Raw genomic sequence first — 8,641 nt, 5'->3', positions numbered from 1 at the left:
TTTACAGACGAAAATTCTGAGGACTTGGGGAGGTGAAGTAACTTACTTGAGGTCACAGACTTAATAAAAATCAGACAGAATTTGAACTGTTTGACCCCAGAGCACCCACTTTTAACAACTACTTTCTACCAAAATTTTACTCAAATGATAATTATGGCATATGATATTGTGGGACATTAAGCTTTGAGTTAATGCAAATCATTTCCAGTATAACACATATATTCAACAAGCGTTGAGTCCCTTCACATACTATTCTTTTAGCAAGAGTTAGTATTTTAAAATTTTTATTTTAATGACGTCTGAATCTAACTCCTGGAGCTGACTCGATAAAATTGTGGTTTGCTAGGAAGACTAACCAATACAAAGATTATTGACTTGAAGATAATGAAAATTTTCACTACTATTGATAATTACTATAAATTGTTATTTTTATTTATTATGACATAAGCACCAAATACTGGAAATGTGAATGGTAACCACATTTGTTACCCAAACATTGCAGTTTTAACAACGAAGATTAAATAGGAGAAACTGTAGATACAGAGACTTTATTGATGCTAAATTGACTTCTAAATGATAAGGAAGATACTCTGAGGGTAAAACGTTTTTTATATATACCAGATAATTTAATTTAAATTAAACCAAGTATAAGGCAATAAAACATATTGAATTAATCAAAGTCAAGGTCATGAATTTTTATATGAAACCATTTTTCAGCTAAAGTTAAAGCTTTAAAGTAATCTTTCTCTGTAGTTCTTAATACCAATAGATTCCTTATTTCTCATAAATGCTGTGAAGTCATTTCTTTACACTCTGACTTTATTACTTTACCACAGAACTCTGAAAATGTGTGATTAAAATTTTCATTGATTCTGTATGATTTTCAGATTTTCATATGTAGATTTCATGGGCAATAAATACATTTAAATGCAATCCACTGTAATTGTAATCACTGACTCCCTATCAGTGTACATCTCAGTTTTGTTAGATTAACCTAACACTTAAACTCCTGTTCACCAGATTACTTTTTTTATAATAGTTATCAAATCTTTAGTTAGAAATCAGGTTTATTGCTGGTTTTCTTTTCTTAAATGACACTGCTTTTAAGATAAAATTATAGTTTCCTAGGAATGGAAATATACTTCCTTTTTTCCCAAGGTGACTCAGAACATGAAAATACAGATAATATTAGACTTGCAAAGACCTGTGAGTACTTTTTATAGTCATGACTGTGCAGAACTACTTCTCCTTACCTTGGCCCGTAACACAAGTCTGTTTTGTTTGTTTGTTTAATTTTTGTTCTTAATCTAACAAAAGAGATTACCATCATTTTTTTTCAAGACCTTATGGAGTTATTTCTTTTAGTTTATCTAATCAGTAAATTGAAGCACTGAGCTAAATGGAATCTTTTATATTGTGTAAAAAGTGATAACTCTGGGGTTTATGTTGAGATTGGCCTGATACTAGTATGTTACACAGAGTATGTAGGAGGACTCATAGTCAATTCCCATGAGTAGATTTACTCATAAATTTTTCATGTCCATGGTGATTTCTGGTATTTGGCATTCAACATGACAACAGATTCTTTTTTCCCCAACAGTATTACCCAACAATCTGCCTTCCATCCACAACCCACGTTCTCCCCAAATACATACATAACTGCCCTCTCTCATCAAAGTGTTTGCTCTATTTCCTTAAAACTTTCCCTTTCACTTCTATCTAGGTAAATGTAGTCCAATAAGGATATCTTCCTGTACAAAAAGTGTCTGGGTAGGAGTAAATGCTTTAGATTATTGATCATTATTCTACTGTATTTTAATCCCTGTCTAACTGTGATAAGTGCTCTCTATTCTTTCATCTCTTTGACTCATTTATGTTTGTTTTTTATGGGATAGTCTTTTACCCTTTTATTTATTATTTATTTATGTATGTATCTTTTCATTTATTTATTTATTTTTGAGAGAGAGAGCTGTGCTGGAGCAGGGCAGGGGGAAAGTAAGGGGGAGAGGGGGAGAGAGAAGCCTAAGCAGGCTCCATACTCAGTGCAGAGCCCGAGGTGGGGCTCGATCTCATGACCCTGAGATCATAACCTGAGCCAAAATCAAGAGATGGACGCTTAACCAATGGAGCCACCCAGGTGCCCCTATTACCCTTTTAAATACAATATAAAAGTATTATACTCCCAAATAATAGCCAAAGAAGCCAATAAATGTACCTTTTTGCCTAAACTATTTTGAATTTGCTTTCTGCCATTACAATAGGAAAAAAGCCCGGGGGAAAAAAAAGAACTCTGTGCATTTAACAGACCTTAAATTGTCAAAAAATAATAAAGAATACCAAACAGTGAGGATTTCTCCAACTTCAAGTTTGAAGACGTTAAGTTTTCAATAGCAGAGCTCCCAGACAAATTGTTGTCTGTTGTATCTTTAGCCACTACCCATTTCTTTACTGACATGGGAGCTTTAGGGGACTTGGTAGAAAAAAATGTCAGGATATTGGTATATTTGTTGCTTATTGCCTTCTTGCCTTCTTTAATAATATCCTACTAGAAAAAGCTAAGCTTTTATTCAAGCTACTCATGTAAAAGAAGAAAAATACAGCTTTGTTGATAAGTACTGTCTGCTTAGAGTCTGCAATCCAAATGGTTGAGAGTCACATAATTATGTACTTCGTGCGGTTAGAGAAGTCTCCAAATTATCTGTCTTCAAATTAACATTAGCACATGGAAGGATAGGAAATTGGAGACAATGATGGGAAAAAAATATTAGGACCTCACTAAAGCCAGAGAAGAGAGTAAAACCAAATGCCCTAGGCTATGTCTAAATGCTTTTCTTCATGTATTATAAACGGTAATATTTATATCCTTGGAATGCAGTATGGGATTATAATCAGATAAGGGGGGTCCATCATTTCTAAGGTAAATGCCAAATGGAAGTGGTTTAACTGGGGGCAGATGGATAAGCAAAACTTTCAGAAGTACTGCTAAAGTAGACAGCCTAAGGCAGGGTCTAGAATAAAGACTATAACTAAACTATATCTTTAGGTTTATTTACTAGATCTTAGAGTCAAGAAAATTCAAGTTGTTCCATACCCAAGTTTAAAGGTTTATTTCCAGAGAAATTTCTAGCAAACAAAGACCTGGGTTGGTTAAAATAACAGCAGCATGTGCTATGGTGAGTGCTGTGAATTGTGTAAGACTGTTGAATCACAGACCTGTACCTCTGAAACAAATAATACATTATATGTTAAAAAAAAAAAAAAAGAAGATAGAAGGAAGAGAGAAATGAAGGGGGGGAATTGGTGGGGGAGACGAACCATGAGAGACTATGGACTCTGAGAAATAAACTGAGGGTTCTAGAGGGGAAGGTAGAGGGATGGGTTAGCCTGATGATGGGTATTAAAGAGGGCACGTACTGAATGAGCACTGGGTGTTATATGCAAACAATGAATCATGGAACACTACATCAAAAACTAATGATGTATGGTGATTAACATAACAATAAAAATGAAATAAAAAGAAAAGTTCTCATATTAAATAAATAAATAAAATAAATAAATACCCAGTAGTGTGATTACTGGATTATAGAGGAATTCTATTTTTTTATTTTTTGAGGAACCTCCATACTGTCTTCCTCAGTGCTGCACCAGTTTTATCCCACCCACAAGGCATGAGGGTTCCTTTTTCTCCACATCCTTGCCAACGTTTATTGTTTCTTCTGGTTTTGATTTTAGCCATTCTGACTGGTATGGTGTATCATTGTGGTTTTTATTTGTATTTCCCTGATGATGAGTGATGCTGAGCACCTTTCCTTGTCTGTTGGCCATCTGGATGTCTTCTTTGGACAAATGTCTATTCATGTTTTTTGCCCATTTTTAATTGGATTATTTGGGTTTTTGTGTATTGAGCTGTACAAGTTCTTTTTATATTTTGGATACTAACCCTTTATCAGGTATGTCATTTGCAAATATCTTCTCCCATTCAGAAGGTTGTCTTTTAGTTTTATTGATGGTTTCCTTCATTGTGCAGAAGCTTTTTGTTTTGATGTAGTCCCAATGGCTTGTTTTTGCTTTTGTTTCCCTTGCCTCAGGAGACCTATGTAGAAAAAAATGTTTCTATGGCTGATGTCAGAGAAATTACTGCCTGTGCTCTCTTTTGGGGGTTTTATGGTTTTAGCTCTCACATTTAGGTCCTAATCCATTTTGAGTTTATTTTTGTGTATGGTATAAGGAAGGCGGTCCAGTTTCATTCTTTTGCATGTGGCTGTCCAGTTTTCCCAACGCCACTGGTTGAACAGACTCTTTATCCATTGCATATCCTTTCCTCCTTTGTCAAAGGTTAATTGACCATTTAACTGTGAGTTTATTTCTGGGCTTACTTTGTGTTTTTGTTTAAATACATTGTATATTTAGAGCCAGCAGCAAATATAAATTCTGTGCAAAAAAAGAATTTAACATTGCAATATATCAGTCTGAAGCTATATTTATCCTGAATAATTTATTTGTTCATTAGTAAATATTTTTAGAACTGAATAATATAATTTATAATATTGTAATATTTACCCTGCATAATATTTACCCTGAAGCTATATTTACCCTGTATAATTTATTTGTTCATTAATAAATACTTCTCAGCACTGTGTAATATAACTGTGGGTACAGTAGATAAAAAGCCAGAATCTATGCTATCACAGGAATTACAATCTATCTGGGTTCAGACCATCATATGAAATTGTAGTTAACACATAAAATTAACGAACACAGTCATCATAAGATCTGAGAAGTGTCCATCAAATCTAGCAATGTGGAAGCATGTTGTTGGAGTTCCTGTAACAACATTGTCAGCAGAATAATTAGAAACCAGAGTCAGTTTAGGGGTGAGTGGGATGTGAAGTGAATACAGCAAGTGCTGCCTCACTTCGTGCTCTAGGTGTGAGAATAGTGTTAAGAAGGCATTTGGAAAGAGATCTGGAGTCAAGGAAAGTGAATTTGTTTTTAAATTAAGATGAGAGTTAAACATATTCAAAGATTAAGAGGAAAGAACTACGAGAGTGCCTGGGTGGCTCAGTGGATTAAATGTCCAACTCTTGATTTTTGCTCAGGTCGTGATCTCAGGGTCAAGAGATCGAGCCCTGTATTGGGCTCTGCTCCCTCTGCTCCTCCTCGTCCTCCTCACTTGCTCTCTCTGTCTCTCTCTCTTAAATGAATGAATGAATGAATGAATGAATGAATAAAATATTTTTAAAAATACAAAGGAACTGTTGGTCAGGTAGAAATAAAAATACAGACACTAAGGGAATTTTTAAAAAAGAGTAATTTATCTTAAGAGAGTAGAAAGGTATGGGATCATAACCACATCTAGAAAGACTATCTTTATAAAAAGATGGATGTCTCATCCATTATCATTTGAGGGAAGAAAGAAAGGATGTTGGATTTATTTTTATGGAAGAAAGTAAAGTGTCCTTCTCATGCTTCTGTATTCTGAATGGAATTGGAACAGATAGGATCTTCTGATGATCCTGAGGAAGAGAATGAGTTTCTGAGGACTGACATATGAGGATATTGATAAAATATGAAGCTTTTGTTGTGAATAACTAGAAAGATGTTGACTGAACAAAAGAAATGCAGAACAGTCATAGGGGCATGGTAAGGTCACAGAATTTATAATTATATCAATTTTGTGGTGATGTGAGTTTTCATTAGTGTGGCTCAATTTCCATCATGTAGTGATAAAGATAGGTAGTTGAATTGGCCCAGGGTTTGGGTTTCACCAAGTGGGACTAAGAACAATAGGAGAAGTCATTTTAGTATAATGGCAAGAGAATGATTAAAATGATACTGAGGAGACAGTGTCAGGAGGTGGCTGAAAGGTAGAAGAATACAATGTTGCTGAAAAGATAAATACAACCCATGAAACGGAACAAAGAAACAGTCTTTTATTTTCTGGTGAATAGATCCAAAATTGTGAGTTGTCGCCGCAGAGTCTTTACATGTCAGCAAATTAACATAGTAAAATTGGAAAATGAACAGATGGTCCCTGGAGCTGCCCATTCTTTTTCCAAAGCAGGCGATGGTTTCCCAAAGGACAGAAATTAAGTTACAAATAAAGGTAATATTTGATCTTTTTAGTTTTAGCAAGCATCTATCTGGTTGTTATCCACGGTGGCATCAGTCATCATCACAGCAAGTCATGAATTTTGTGAATTATTTTTCTGCTCAGTGGGGATATCTAACTTCAGGAGAAATCAAAGATTTTTTTTAAATCCCCACAGATTTAACAGAATCGATTTACAGAAAACTTTTTCAGAATAAAAATCTCAATTTTCCCACAGTGACATTGTGAAAGACGTCTCTTTATTACAGGCATTAAACTATAAGCAGTCTCCCTGAAAAAAGCTATGCCAAGAGATATGAGTATAGTGGGATGAGCAGGTTACCCAAAACAATAACAGGTGAACATTCCAGAAGCTAAGTGAAAAAAGAAGAAAAAATATCTTTCTTTTTAACAGTTAAGCACCTCTCTTCAGTGTTCTTACCTTGACTGACACAATACGCAGAAGAGAGATAGCTCATCATTTCTTTTCTATTCTAATTTAATTTCATTTAATTCCTTTCTATTCCTCTAATCTGGGTTACACAATACATACCATGGTGTACATTTAGTTCTGTTAATCAACCAAGCAGACTTTGAGCACCTCTTTTTTCTTTCTGAATAATTCAGACCTTCAAAGTGATTTTTCTTCCATTATTATTCTGACTGGAAGAGACAGAAGAATGTGTTTTTTTCCCATGAGTAGACAATAGCTTATTTGCAAAGTGACATGGTAGACCAAACCAGGGAGCATTTTTATTGAGTGCCTGTATGCATAGCAATACATGCTTCAGAAATAATTGAGAAGTGTGCATTTAACTTACAGCATATAAAATGAGACATGAAGATGAGATGTTGAATAGAAATATATCATAAGCCACTTAAATATCTACATTAAAATTAATCTCATTTTTCTATAGCACCTCTAGGGAGAGATATCACAAACACTCTTTTTTAAAAGGTAACATTATTAAGGAGTGCACTTGTCGTGATGAGCACTGGGTGATGTATGGAACTGTTGAATCACTATGTGGTACGCCTGAAACTAGTATAACACTGTATGTTAACTACACTGGAATTTAAAATAAAATTTTAAAAAAGATAACATTTATATTAGATACATGTATGTTATCTCTAAATTATATAGACATATGATAAAAATTTAAAAGGATTTATAAGGCAAGAAATGGAGAAAAATTTGAACTCAAGAAGCTCATGGACTATACAATGTTTCACTAATATTGCTTTACTTATTATACTATAGTATACTGCAGTGTAGCCCTGCTGTACTCTGTCTCTGGCCTCAAAGGATCATGACGGTTTACAGAAAGAATACATTCAACAAAATGTTGGTAAAACACCAGCACAAATAGGGAATTCACAGCAGTTAAAATATAAATAAGACAGAAACATGTGCAAGCTCAAAGCTTTCTTTAGGCTTCTAAACAGCCAATGAAAATGAAAACATGACCAGTAGATACATATTTTAACAGAGGAGAGAACAAATATCTCTAAGATAAAACAAAACAAAAAAAAACCGTTCATAGAATAAAACTATAGATGAAAGTTCACGTGTGAAGTTTCATAGTTGGAATGATACAATGAACAATATCCATATAATATTTCTACAGCAAATGTAGTAACACTCTTTATCTCTTCATTTTTAAAGCAACCTCAAATTAAACCCCAGTAAATGATATTGCAGTACAGATTACCAAAGGAAATTATAAAAAAAGTCAATGAAATATGGTCAGAGCATGTAGTCTTCACATGGTCTGTCACACCCCAATGAAAGAATAATTCCATATGTGTGTGTGTGTCTATGTTTGTGTGTATCTGTATTCATTTAATATATCCAATTAAGCTTTTACTTTGCAATTATATATCATTTTTCTATTTTGTATAAAAAATTATTATCAAAGAACTCATGCCCTGAACATAATTTCTCCTTTCACAGATCCATGGCTTTGCTTATGCTGTTACTTTTAGCAATCTATCCCACTTCCATAGTTGAAGAAATTCTTCAGAATTTAGGTCAGTACCACTTCCCCTTTGATCTTCCTCAGGAATCAGTATCTTGTTTCTCTGGGCCCCCGAAGAATATTTTTCCTCTTTTACAGCATTCTTCACATTGTGTAGCAATTATTTCCATGTTGGTCTCTTACCAGAATATGAGTTTTTCAAGGCATGCAATTTGCCTTACAACACGTAAGATGAGGATTTAATAAATACTTTCTAAATGAATGGATTAAAGAAAAACATTTTTAATAAGATAAGAAAGTATTAATTGATCTGGAATTCAATGCTTCAGTGTGTTCTGATAATCCCCTCAAACTATTTGAAAATATTTTTAGCTCAGTTTGTCTGGGGAGTTGATCTGAAGCTTTGATTACTCTCAGAGGAATCAATGATCCAGCCACTTATAGGATAGGAAATACTGGAGTAAAAAGACAAACATTCTGAGGATGTTACATTTGTAGTCTTTTATATGATCATATGGTTTATCAGATTTTATAGCCCCTCAAATAGGAAGAATTTCTCCTGGGTCTCATA

This window comes from Phoca vitulina, unplaced genomic scaffold (genome assembly GCF_004348235.1).
Source record: "Phoca vitulina isolate PV1807 unplaced genomic scaffold, GSC_HSeal_1.0 scaffold21, whole genome shotgun sequence".
In the NCBI taxonomy this organism is placed as follows: Eukaryota; Metazoa; Chordata; class Mammalia; order Carnivora; family Phocidae; genus Phoca; species Phoca vitulina.
Note: the sequence above shows the minus strand (reverse complement) of the source record.